The sequence below is a fragment of the Protopterus annectens genome, chromosome 5.part0 (genome assembly GCF_019279795.1).
Source record: "Protopterus annectens isolate FY-2018-M chromosome 5.part0, PAN1.0, whole genome shotgun sequence".
In the NCBI taxonomy this organism is placed as follows: domain Eukaryota; kingdom Metazoa; phylum Chordata; order Ceratodontiformes; family Protopteridae; genus Protopterus; species Protopterus annectens.
The window spans coordinates 1,643,273,396-1,643,285,954 of NC_056735.1; the positions used below are offsets into that span (position 1 = coordinate 1,643,273,396).

A 12,559-nucleotide genomic window follows, 5' to 3' on the forward strand; every position below is an offset into this window, starting at 1 on the left:
ACATCTACATTTATGGTAGGTACAAAACTGTACTTTTCATATGTTAAAGTATTAGCAGCATATTATGGGGCTAATTAAACAGAAAATGATGTTGATTCCTGACTGTGCTGAACAGAAATATTTACAAGAGTTAATGCATTCTGCTGACCAAGTTGGTAAACATACTTTGCAGTGTGGTTTTGATGCTTTAGAAGCATCTTACAGGGCTGCTGTCACTGGGTCTGTACTTAGAAGGCATGCTTGGCTTAAGGAATAAAACTTGCCAGATCATGTTAAAGCTAAATTACTGGATACACCCTTAAACCAAGAGTGCCTTTTTGGCAACAAAGCAGAGGAAGTCCTCAAAAGGATGGAGGAAAAAGCTAAATCTATGCAAACTGTTAAAGATTTCTTACAAGTACAGCCACCTAGATTCAGTAGGCATTGGCCTTCAAAGAACTGGTCCTTTCCAGTCCGTTCCAGGCCTTCTCAGTCCAAACCCAGGAGCAGCAGTCCACCAAGACTTCAGTCTCAGGCTATGCACAGATATAAGCAATGGGGGGCTCCCACTTCCAAAGCAGGGAGTAGTAAGCCACCCACCTATGGAAAAATGGCACAATGACTTATCTTTAACTTTTCCAAGCCTTGCTCAACTACTTGCTCCCTTACAAGGAAAGCTCACCCTGCAGGCAAAAAACTGGGAACTCGTTACCCAAGACAAATGGGTTTTAAACATAGTTTCCCTAGGATACAGATTCCACTTCCACTCGCTACCAACCCCGAGTGGATGGCCAGACCTCCCCCCAAACCAGTGGGCAGAGGCCCCAAAACAAGTACTCTCTCTCTTATCTATCTTGGACCTGTCTATTCTCAACACCTTTCTGGTGGTTCCAAAATTCAAAATGCTAACTCTTCAACAGCTTCTTCCTATGCTAGCCAAGGACGCCTGGCTGGCAACCCTAGACCTAAAACAGCTTACCTGCACATCCCAATAAGGGAGTCTTGCAGGAAATATCCATGCTTCAGGGCAGGCTCCATGCACTATCAGTTCTCTGCACTTCCCTTTGGCTTATCTGCTGCGCCCAGGGTATTCACAAAGTGCCTAGCTCCAGCCATTGCATTTTGCAAGACGAAAAATATTCAGATTTACCTGTACTTGGACAATTGCCTGATCCAGGCAGAGAGTCAGGACTTTCTTTTACAACACCTGGCATTTGCAAAGAGACTTCTAACATCTCTGGGGTACACCATCAACGAGAAGAAATCACACCTACTACCCTGCCAACAGATTGTATTCCTGGGAGCAGGCTTGAACACAACTTCCCAGATGGCATTCCTCACTCTAGAGAAACAAGTTTATCTGACAACCTACTTCAAAATACTGGCCACAAAAACCCAGCTATCTGCAAAGAAAGTCCTGCAAGCCCTGGGGTTCATGGCTTCTTGCATTCTGTTAATTTCATATGCAAAATGCATGTGAGGAAACTCCAATGGTATCTAAAAAGTCTATGGTGTCAGCATTCTCAGAGCCTGGAAAAAATAATTCCTATCATCCCTTGTCTAAGGGCAGAGTTCTTTTGGTGGGCAGAGGCCTGCTACCACAACAAGGGGACTCCCTTTCACTCTACCCCCTGCCATCCAAACCCTAACAACAGATGCATCAGACTATGCATGGGGGGGGGGCTCACATGGCAGGGCAGTGCATTCAGGGCAAATGGAACCCAAAACAGATGCACCTGCATATCGATCAAAAAGAAATGTTAGCAGTACAGAATGCTCTGACAGCTTTCAAATACCTTAGTGTTCCAGGACAACTATTGGTAAAGACAGACAACACCACAGTTATGTGGTACATAAACAAGCAGAGGAGAACCCATTCCTACCCTCTCTGCAGACTCTAGCCATGGCTCTGTGGAACACAGCCTTGAGCTACCAAGTGAACCTACAAGCTCAATTCCTGCAAGGCAAACTAAATTCACTGGCAGATGACCTAAGCAGAAATCTCATGGACCCACACGAATGAAAACTGGAACCCAAAATATTCAAGCACTTGAGGAACAACTGGGGGATGCCAGAGGTAGACCTGTTTGCCTCTCCTCACAACTACCAATTGAACAAATTTTGCACCAGAACTCCCCACAGCCAAGCTTGGAAAGTTGATGCCCTGTCGTTTACCTGGGAAAGCCTCTCAGTTTATGCCTTTCCCCCCTCTGCCTCTCCTCTCGAAGGTTCTACTAAAGATCAAACAGGACAAACCAAGGACAAAATTGATTGCACCAGACTGGCCATGCCAGCACTGGTACCTTCTTTTGCGCAGTCTGCCAGTGCTTCAACCATGGCACCTGCCTCACTCCTTCCCTGCTGTCCCAGCAGGCGGGCCAGATTCTGCATCCTCAGCTTCAAACCCTGAACCTTGCAGCCTGGCTAATTCCCTGAGCCCACCTCCAGCATCCCTCAGCAAACAGGTGCTGGATGTCATTTTTGAGGCAAGGAGGCCAAATACTAGAAAATCCTATTCAGAAAAGTGGAAAAGATACTGTTCCTGGAGCCAGGCTCAGGGGATGGGCACTACGGTGGCCAGCTTACCGTATATTCTAGATTATTTAACAGAAATGCTCCACAAGGGCCTATCCTCTTCAATTAAGATTCATGCCTCGGCCATATCAGCATATTATAATACTGAGCCGTCCCTCTTCTCTCATCCCCTGCTAAAGCAATTTCTCAGAGGGGCCAAAAATTTAAGACCCCCAGGAGAGCTCTCGTCCAGCTCTGGGACCTTAACTTTGTATTGGAAAAACTCACTCCCCCCCCCCCCCCTTTGAACCAGCTGCTACAACAGAGTTGAAATTCCTTTCTTGGAAAACAGCTTTACTTCTAGTTATCACTTCAGCAAGAAGAGTGTCTGAATTGCAGGCACTCATGGCAGTGGAGCCCTTCATTATCTTCCATGCAGACAGGGTTTCCTTCAGGACTAATCCATCCTTTATGCCCAAGGTGGTGTCTAGTGTGGCTCTAAACCAGTCCTTTCATTTGCCTACTTTTTTCCCTAATCCTCAGAATAAAGGGGACAAGACACTGCATTCTCTGGACGTACACAGGCAGCTCAGATTCTATTTGGACAGGACTAAGCCTCTCAGAAAATCTGACCAGCTGCTAGTTAGCTTTGCTGTAGGGGCAGAGGGGAAGGCCATGTCAAAGCAAACCATTTCCAAATGGATAGCACATTGCATCCATTTCTGCTACAAACACCATGGAAAACCTTCCCCACAGGAGATAAAAACTCATTCCACCAGGGCTCTGTCTACCTCTACTGCATTTCTCAGAAGAGTCCCTACCAGGGACATCCTGGAAGCTGCAACCTGGAACTCTGTACATAATTTCACCAAGCATTACCACCTGCCTATCTTTTCTAAATCCAGAGCTGGATTTGCCACAGCAGTCTTATAGGGTCTGATTGATAGCCCTAATGCTCTTTAACTACTTCCACCCTTCCTTAGCTTTGGGAATCAACCCAAATGTGATGACTGCAACAGTGAAACACGAAGAACATAGTACAGTTGTGTACACTTACCATAAATGTAGATATTCGAGTGTATTCACTGCTGCAGTCCTGGTTACCCTCCCTCCAGCCCCCTGACTTCTCTTGACTTTTACCTTTCCTTCTTGGTTGGCATATATTATAGCTTGTGTATTTGCTTTTTGCTGGGGGTGTTCCATACCATATAATTGCTTCCTATTGTGGGAGCACCTGACATCTGGGGCAAGAAAAACTGATGTAATGGCATCGGCTGCATGTTTTATACCCCTGACGTCGTGGAAGAAGTGATAGCATCTGACACAGAAATCCGAAGACTCTGGTATTCAGGCTGGCTGAGGGCTACCTGCAGGAAGATAGCCCAAATGTGATGACTGCAACAGTGAATACACTCAAACTTCTACGTTTATGGTACGTGTACACAACTGTACTTTATTTGTATTCAAACTGGCTTTCCTGGTCCCCTCCTCTGGGATCAATGTCAACTAGTTCTAAAATTCCAAATTTAAATTCAGTGTGTGTCATATCCAGTAAGGTATGTTAAAAAGGGCATTGTTTACATTTTTGCTCTAATAAATTAATTTTCTTAATGTTCTTTCATTTTTTTCCTTCATAGAATTTATTACATTTTGTGCATACAGCTAATTAAACTAGTCCCTTTTTCCCACAATTTCCTCTTTTGAAGTGTACCTTAGTTTTTAAGGCATTATCAAAGGTTAGGTACTCAGCCTCTAAGATACACATGCACTGATTACATGCCCCACATATTTTGGTTCCATGTCCAACCCTAGAGTAATCTGGAAATATTGGACTTTCTTGGACTTTGTTAAACATGTAGGAGGACTCTAAAGCATATGCCCTACTTCATGTTATTAACGTTTTGAGATTAAGGTCAGTAACCTGGAAATTGACAAATATGGGATTACAACGCAATACTTATATTTCTGAAACAGGACGGAACAAGAAAATCTGGAAATATTGAACTTGTTTGGACTTTGTTAAACTTGTAGGGGACACTAAAGCATATGCCCTACTTCATGTCATTAATGTTCGGAAAAATCATGAGAGAGGAAGAGAGGAGGGAAAGAGAGTTAACTGTAAGCAAAACAATTTTTTTCTTAACAGTATTAGTTAAGTGGTGCATGATTTTCGGTACATGTTATAAAATAAAGATTTTTTTTAAATTATTTTTAAGTGTAATGGGGATACTAATGTAAATAAGGTGCGTCTGTTTATTTTTTTTGTTTCTTTCTCCCTTTTTCTCTCTTTATCCTTCTTTAGTTTTAAGAAATGTAGGCACTGCATTGTCTAAAAAAGAGCTGGCTGGGTTAAAAGAGCATGATAAAAGAAAAAATGTTTGCTTTTTCTCATTTTTGCATAGGAAAATGACTGTGTTACCTTTATATAGTAACAAGTTTTGACAAAAAGCAAATAAATGAAAAAAAATATTGAATATTATAAGGTCTTTTTTCTAGTAAACAGTCCTGTATCTGGTTCTCATGTCAGTAGCAGGCAATCTGATAAAGTCTTGGAGAAAATGTTTTCTGAAAGTATTTGTGTTTCTCAGCTGGGAGAGCTATAAAGATAAGGCAAAACCAGACAGCACTTAATAGAATCGCAGGTTCTATCATGTGTCTTATCATGGATAAGCTTTCTTTCTGTTTAGCTTGAGTGTGTGTGTGTGTGTGTGTGTGTGTGTGTGTGTGTGTGTGTGTGTGTGTGTGTGTGTGGCGGGGGCTGTCAGTTTGGCACTCACTTTCCTATGAAATTGTGTAAAACTTCAATATTTGAAGATGTACATAGTTTTCTGTGTTAAGTTAGTAGGTTTTAGGGCCTATTGGATATGGTTGTGTATTTTTATTTGAAGCTTTCAGTAAAACAAAAAGTTTTGCAAGATGTGACATAGGCTCAAATGACATTCACAAGAAACAGTTGTATAAAAGATTAACCTGCCAAATAGTGCATGCAGGTAACACAGAAGCTGGAACTAGACACATAACAAAAAAGCTGTTATGCATAAAAGGTTGAAATAATAATTCCTTAACATGATTCTTTCTATAATGTCTTTAAATGTTAATAGTCTGACAAGATAAATCCAAAAAAGAGTAGTGAACTATATTACAAATATAGAGTGCAAATAGCTATGCTACAGGAGACACAGTTGGAAAGAACTGAACAGGTGAATTTGATTGACAGGTTTTCGGGATGGTTATTCAGCAGAATACCTGGGGCAAAGGAAGAGAGGAGTACTTATATTAATTGCAAGAGGCACTCCAATAGTAATAGAAGAGGAAAAAATGACAATGATGGTAGAATTGTAGTACTAAGGGGCTAATGGCAAGGGAGGAGGATTACACTGTCCTGTATTACAAGGTAGATAGCTAGGGCTAGGGGTCCTGTAGAAGTATTAGAAATATTTCATAAATTCTATGAAGGTCTGTGTAAAGCAGAACAATATGTAAATCAAGAAAAAGTACAAATGGAAATGTTTGTGTAAGAATTAAGCATGCCAGATTTAGAGGTAGATGAGGCTCAGTTACTGACTGTTAGGATAGGAGGAGATGAGATAAAAATGTGATGTATAACCAATCTACAGAAAAGTCCCCAGGATTAGATGGTATTCATGTGGGAGTTTGGAATCTATGAAGGAAAAAACTGATGAAGATCTGGAAGGTTTTGTTTAACAGTATTTTAAGAGGAGAAGTACCAACATCCTGGAAGGAAGCCATACTATCTGTACTACCTAAAGAGGGTAAAGATCCATCAGTTCCAGCTTCATACAGATCCATTTCAGTACCAATTCATGATTATAAAGTGTTTATGTCTATAATGGCAAAAGTGATGACAAAATTGATAGCTGTGGATCAGTGTGGTTTTGTGGAGGGGAGGTAAACATTTGACAACATAAACAGAACAGTGATGATCCATAGGGAAGCAGAATGCAAGAAAATACCACTGTTGGTGGTGGGTCTTGATGCAGAGAAAGCATTTGACAGAGTAAGATGTGATTTTGTGAGCAGTGCAATGGAAGCATTTGCATTCCCTGATAAAATTAAAGGCTTGATTAGGAGGATATATGAAGGATAGGAGGTGAAAATTAAAGTGAGTGGGGTCCTCTTTGATAATCTCTGCTTGAGCACAGGAACCAGTCAGAGGTGTCCTCTCTTCCCTTTGTTATTTGCATTATATTTGAACCATTGGCAAAGAAAATAAGAGACTCAGAGTTTCAAGGATATAATTGGTGCGGTAGTCAAGAACAGCTGGCTCTCTTTGCAGATGATATTATTTTATACCTGACAGAACCAGAAAGAGACATTACAGTGTTGTGGAACATATTGAGACAGTTTCAAAGCTTTTCAGGATACAAAATGAGTGAAGCAAAAGCGATAGTAGTAAATTATGTACCCGCATACAAAGTAGATCAGTAATAGTGATATTTATGGGGACATGATAAAATGAAGTATTTAGGAGTATGAATTAAAATCATACTGGTGTAGCAGCTAAGGATATGTGGAAAGAGACTAAACAAAAGATAATACAAAAACAGAGAAAATGGAAGCTCTTTTATACTGTATGAATATTGATAGTAAGATACAAGCAGTTAAAATGTTTTTATTCCCTTTAGTCTCGTACTTGTCAGGCATATTTTGATTAACCAGAGGAGAAGTTGTGGATAGCAATTAATAAAGAGATGAAGAATTTTATCTGGGAGGGGAAGATGGCAAGAGTCAAGTGGGATAAGCTTATTCTTCCCGTAGAACAGGGCGGATTGGGATTACCCACATTTAAGAGGTATTTCAGAGCAACACAGTTAAGGCTGCTATACATAGCACAAGCAGAAAACTATAATTCAAAGTGGAAAGAGATGATGGTGAAATGGGGGCACCTCAAGTAACAGGGATAGACTCGAATTTCAGATGGAGATCTTTAAGGAGAAAAACAGTAATCATACATAAAATGATGTTCATAAAGTAGCAGAAGGTCTTCTAAGAACTAAGCCAATGCAGGAATGGAGAAAGGAGATTTCCCTACAGAGATGACTGCAATTAGGGATATAGACAGTAGGCAGGAGGGGGTGGGAATGTATTGGAGAAAACTGACAAAAGAACCAAGGTACTCAGAGAAAATAACTAGAAAGGGAAAGGTAATAGAGTGGGAAGAGGCCAAAAATTTATTTGGACTGCAGGTTAGAGATTATCTTCCATATCAAGGAGTATAGCCAAAGGCAAAGAAATAGGGGAGTCCTAAATGAAAAACCAGCAGTGGCAGAGGTTTAGTAGAACCTAGAACAGAAGTTGCCGTTAAGAAAGGAATAATTAGTAGAGCCTATAAAATATTGCACGATAACTATAAGAATTAATCAGAGGAGTTTAGGAAAGACTGGAAAGAGAGATTAGATAAGCAATTCACAAAGTAAAAATGGGGGATATAGTTATGTCTCCCAAATATGCAACAAGATATAGAAGCTTTTGGATCTTTGCCTGGAAGTGCTTACATAGGTATTTTTATACCCCAAGCAGACTTCAAAAAATTTTTCCTGAAGTAGACAGGAAATGTTGGAGGTGTGATGGAGTAGAAAGAGGTAACTGGGAATATATTTTCTGGGAGTGTAATGAGTTGATAGCCTTTAAAGATTCCCTACAGACTGCTCCATCAGAGATGCTGGGTGAGCAAGTTGGAGAGACTAAGGAAATGATTTTTTGAGCTATGATACAAACTCGGAATTGCTTAGACGTAAAGCCTTGCTGAGTCTAATTAGGATGGCTGCCAAAAAAGCAGTTACTAACTAATGTCTTTCGGCTTTTCCCGGTTAGGGTTCGCCACAGCGGAACTCCTCTCCGCTAATGATTAGCAGTGGATTTTTACGGTGCCAGCCCGATGCCCAACCTTCAAAGAAGCCACGCCCATTCAAGCACGCACGTACCACATGTCTTTAACGTCACTTGACCGCGGGGAGGGCATGCAGACTCCACACAGAAGACGCTCCAGCTGAGAATCAAACAGGAGAACCTCTTGCTGTGAGGTGACAATGCTAACCGATGCACCACCATTGCCAGGTGCCAAAAAAGCAGTTACTAGAAAATGGAAATGAAAGTCTAAACCAACTTTACCAGAAGTAGTGAAGATAGTAACAGAGTTAGACAACTGGAACCGGGATCTTTAGAAAAGGGTGAGTGCAAATTATATAGGAAAAAATGGGAACTGTGGGATCAATACATTTAGAGGAGGAACAAGGTTTAAAAGAAGGGAGGATTTGAATGAGCTATGTAGTGGTTGACTAACAATGACTGGATATGTTAAAAGCACTGTATTGAGGAGTTCAAGACACTGGCCAGCCCAGATTTTATCACAAGCGTTTATTAAAGAATTAATAGTGAAATAAAAAAAGCTTTTTTTATTTCACTATTAATTCTTTAATAAACGCTTGTGATAAAATCTGGGCTGGCCGGTGTCTTGAACTCCTTCAATACAGTGCTTTTGTGTGTTTATTGGTGATTATTTGCACTGGTTCTTCGTTTTTATTGGATTACTGGATATGTTAAAAGTGATGTATAATGTTTGCAGCTACAATTGTGTCACACAGTTTGGAATGTATAGTGGTTGCAACTGAAATTGTGTCGCTATGGCTTATTGTCGTTTATATAAATGTAACATGGCATATGTTATACATGATAATTTAATAAAGATGTTTCTTCTTTAAAAAAACAAGTTTTCATCAAACATAGCAGCTTTCCTTTTTTCTGCTGTTTTCGCCGAATAGTCCTTATCGAATCTCACACTCTTTGTACCATTTCTTATGGGGATACTGTTCCATGCACATCTCTATATCAGTTATTTGTCTAAATATGATGGAAATGTAATAATTATATCTGTTGGGCTTTCATTTCTTTTATTTGTAGAGATTGGTCTTATGGCTCAATGAGACCTTTCCAGTACCACAAGATTGATTCCCAAAACACTAAAATTGACAGAGTCTGTGTAGTCAGAAAGCTAACCATGTTGTTACTTTCAAAATTCTCTGTGCACCAAATATTCTGATATTGTTTTGTATGTCTCTGTCAAGCTTCCATCCTGTCCATCAGCCATATATTTTATTTTAATAGAAATTCTCTTTGATATATCCCTTCCTTAACTTGTCCATCCAGTTAATTTAACAGATTTCATTTTGTTTTACATTGTTTTTCTGTAAATCATCTATTTTGTTTTTAAATAATTCTGTTTTAGTGTTGTTTCTTGTATTGATGTAAGCAGTTGTACATCTTTTTTTAAGGCAGGTTGTCATTTTAACGGTGTGTTTGTGTTCATTCTGTCAGGCATTCTTCTTAGTTTCTTTACAAATTCAGAGGAGTGTTGGTTCTTTTAGATTATTTTTCTTCACTAAAACAGTGTTTATATATTTCCTATGTTTATTTAGTTTATTTTGTGTGGTTTTACTTATTTTTTTTGTTAGAATAAACATTTATCAACATATCCTATTTATAGTGCTGCTACATCTTGTCTATGCCCCCGGCAAATCCTCTGGAATGATTTGTGCGTTTGTGTTTAAGTGCCTTGCAACCAGACTTACATTTGATGTGTTTTTATGCCTACGGTATGTTCTAAGACACTCTGGTTAACAGCTTACAACTGCCTCTGTGTTGCAAGTTGAATGTTAAACTTCCTGTAGTTCATTAAAGATCTATCATATCCTGCCATATAGAGGTAGGCAACACAACTGTAACAAGACTAATTAACTTCAGGTGGCAGCTGTGTGTACATATCTGAAAAAATGGCTGATGATCACCAAGTCATTAAACTTTCCTACAAACTACATTTGAAGGCATTTGAAATATATTTTTAACTTTTGATGGCTTATAATAATATTTCAGTCCTCCTTAACAATGGGATCCCATATTGTATGCCATGTCACTATAAGTAAATATGTAAGTAGATCTTTCTTCTCTTCTCTTTCCTGATTTTGCCACTCTTTGAATTGATTGATGATGATCCTTACCTTACTACCTCTTTCTTTTTTTGGGGGGGTTATTTTTTATTGCTTCCACAATCTGTTTTATTGTGTCATCCCTATAAAATTCTTTCATACAGAGTTCTTCAAATCCTTCATGAAATTTCTGTTTTCTGTATTTATCCTTTTTTCCGTGTATGTATTTGGGTGTGAGGAAGGAAACCCAACAATGTACATGGTCCATTGTTTCAAAAATAAAATTATGTGAGGCAATGACCTGAACTTGCGGCATTCTTTTTCACATTGGAAGTCAGCATTTTTCTTTTTGACTGTTAAATGTGAGCTGTAAATAATTAAACCTGTTAAATATAATTATCTAACAATATAGCAGGCTTTTGATCATTTATAAGGATGCAAATTAAATTGTCAGTGTATTGATGATGATGAGTAATTTCTAACTCTTGACTGGCATATACATATGTATTTTCTCTTTCAAATATTGTCATAAAAATACTGGTATAGAGGGGACAAAAAACATCCCTCGTTTTGTTGTTGGAAATGTTCACTGTTAAAGTAAGTAATATTTAAACAAAAGTGAAGCGTGTATACTCTACAGTTTAGTTTAGGACCTTATCCAGAGCTTCTTGCCACTGGTTTAAGCCCATCAGTTTGACTGGTTCTGACAAAAAGTTTAGCCATATCTGCTCCAATCCAGAAAGCAGAAGTCAAGAAAAATTGGTATTGTAGTTGAAGCTGAGAAACTTGCTTCTCTTTTTCATGGAGATACATTGAATAATCAGTCTGCTTTTCATTTATATCTGTCAAGCAGAAACTAGAGCAATGTGGAATAAAGATACCCAGATAGTTCCAGTAGCAGTAGGAGCAACAGGGCTAATAAAGAATTTTCAAACACATTTGGTGCCCTGTCACTCTTGCATGACTTGCCTTTTACACTACCATACATGGTGCATAAAGTGCTGATCAGAAGTTTAATTCTGTCACCAAATATTTTCAGTGTTCTTCAAAATGTATTAAAAAAACGAAAAAGAAAAAAAATCCTCTACAAAATTTATTTTCCTGCGTTCATGCCACTGAAGCTTAATGGTGGTCTTTAACCTCAGTGACATCAGCTGAGGGAAAGCGTGAGAAGTATCCATAAACTTCAGTAGACACATGTTCATGCACACATCACATCCAGTAAAATCTTTCAACCTCAGCCTATGATTGTCACCCAGAGAAAACACCAAATTTATTTATGGAGTAGTTTAAAAAAAGTATACAAAGTTTTTTTTCATTTATTTATTTAAAAAAAAACGAAATAAATATGGTTACACTTCAGCAAAATGAACTGCGTCACATAACTTACCAAATGTTATGATGGATTTTGCAAACACAAACTCCCTGGACCAGATAGTCAATACACCAACTAGAGCTGCAGCCATACAGGATCTGGTCCTCACTAATATGGGAGACTACTACACACACCCCCTATTGTAATGCCTTCCCTGGTAAGGTCAGACCGCAAAATGGTCTCCTTTGAAGTAAAAATAAAACCTGGACCCCCAGCTAAACCTGGGATATTCAGAAGCTGTTCTAAGGCTAACCTCCTGTTTTAAGTCAGAACCTGGCAAAATGTCATGCCTCCATAAACGCTGAGAATACTGCTGCCTATGCAGAACTGCTCACAGAAACCCTATACAAGCATGTTAATAGCTGCATAGAGGCAGCTTTACACACCAGGAAGAAGTACAGAACTAACTCAAAAAACAAGCCACCCTGGTGGAATCACAAAATCAATAGACTGTATAACAGGAGGAAGAAAATCATGGCCAAAATTAGGTGGTGCAGCACCCAGCAGGATAAAAGCACTCTCATCAAACTAAACAAACAACTCCGAGGACAAATAAAGTCTACCAAAGCCAAATTTGAGGCAAGTTTGGCCACCCATGCCAAGGACAACCACAAAGCATTCTTTAGCTATGTCCACAACCTCAAAGGCTGTACACAATTTTGTGCAGAGCTCATTGTAAATGGATCCACCTATACTGAGCCAGAAGATGTACCAAACCTCCTGGCTGATAAGTTCAGCTCCAACTTTA

General features: G+C 39.2%; 1 protein-coding gene across 1 annotated transcript in view; it reads left to right on the forward strand.

Moving 5' to 3' along the window:
• URB1 (URB1 ribosome biogenesis homolog) overlaps positions 1–12,559 on the forward strand; it is a 1,941,236-nt gene that overhangs the window by 1,157,675 nt on the left and 771,002 nt on the right. The gene's annotated exons all lie outside the window — the stretch shown is intronic.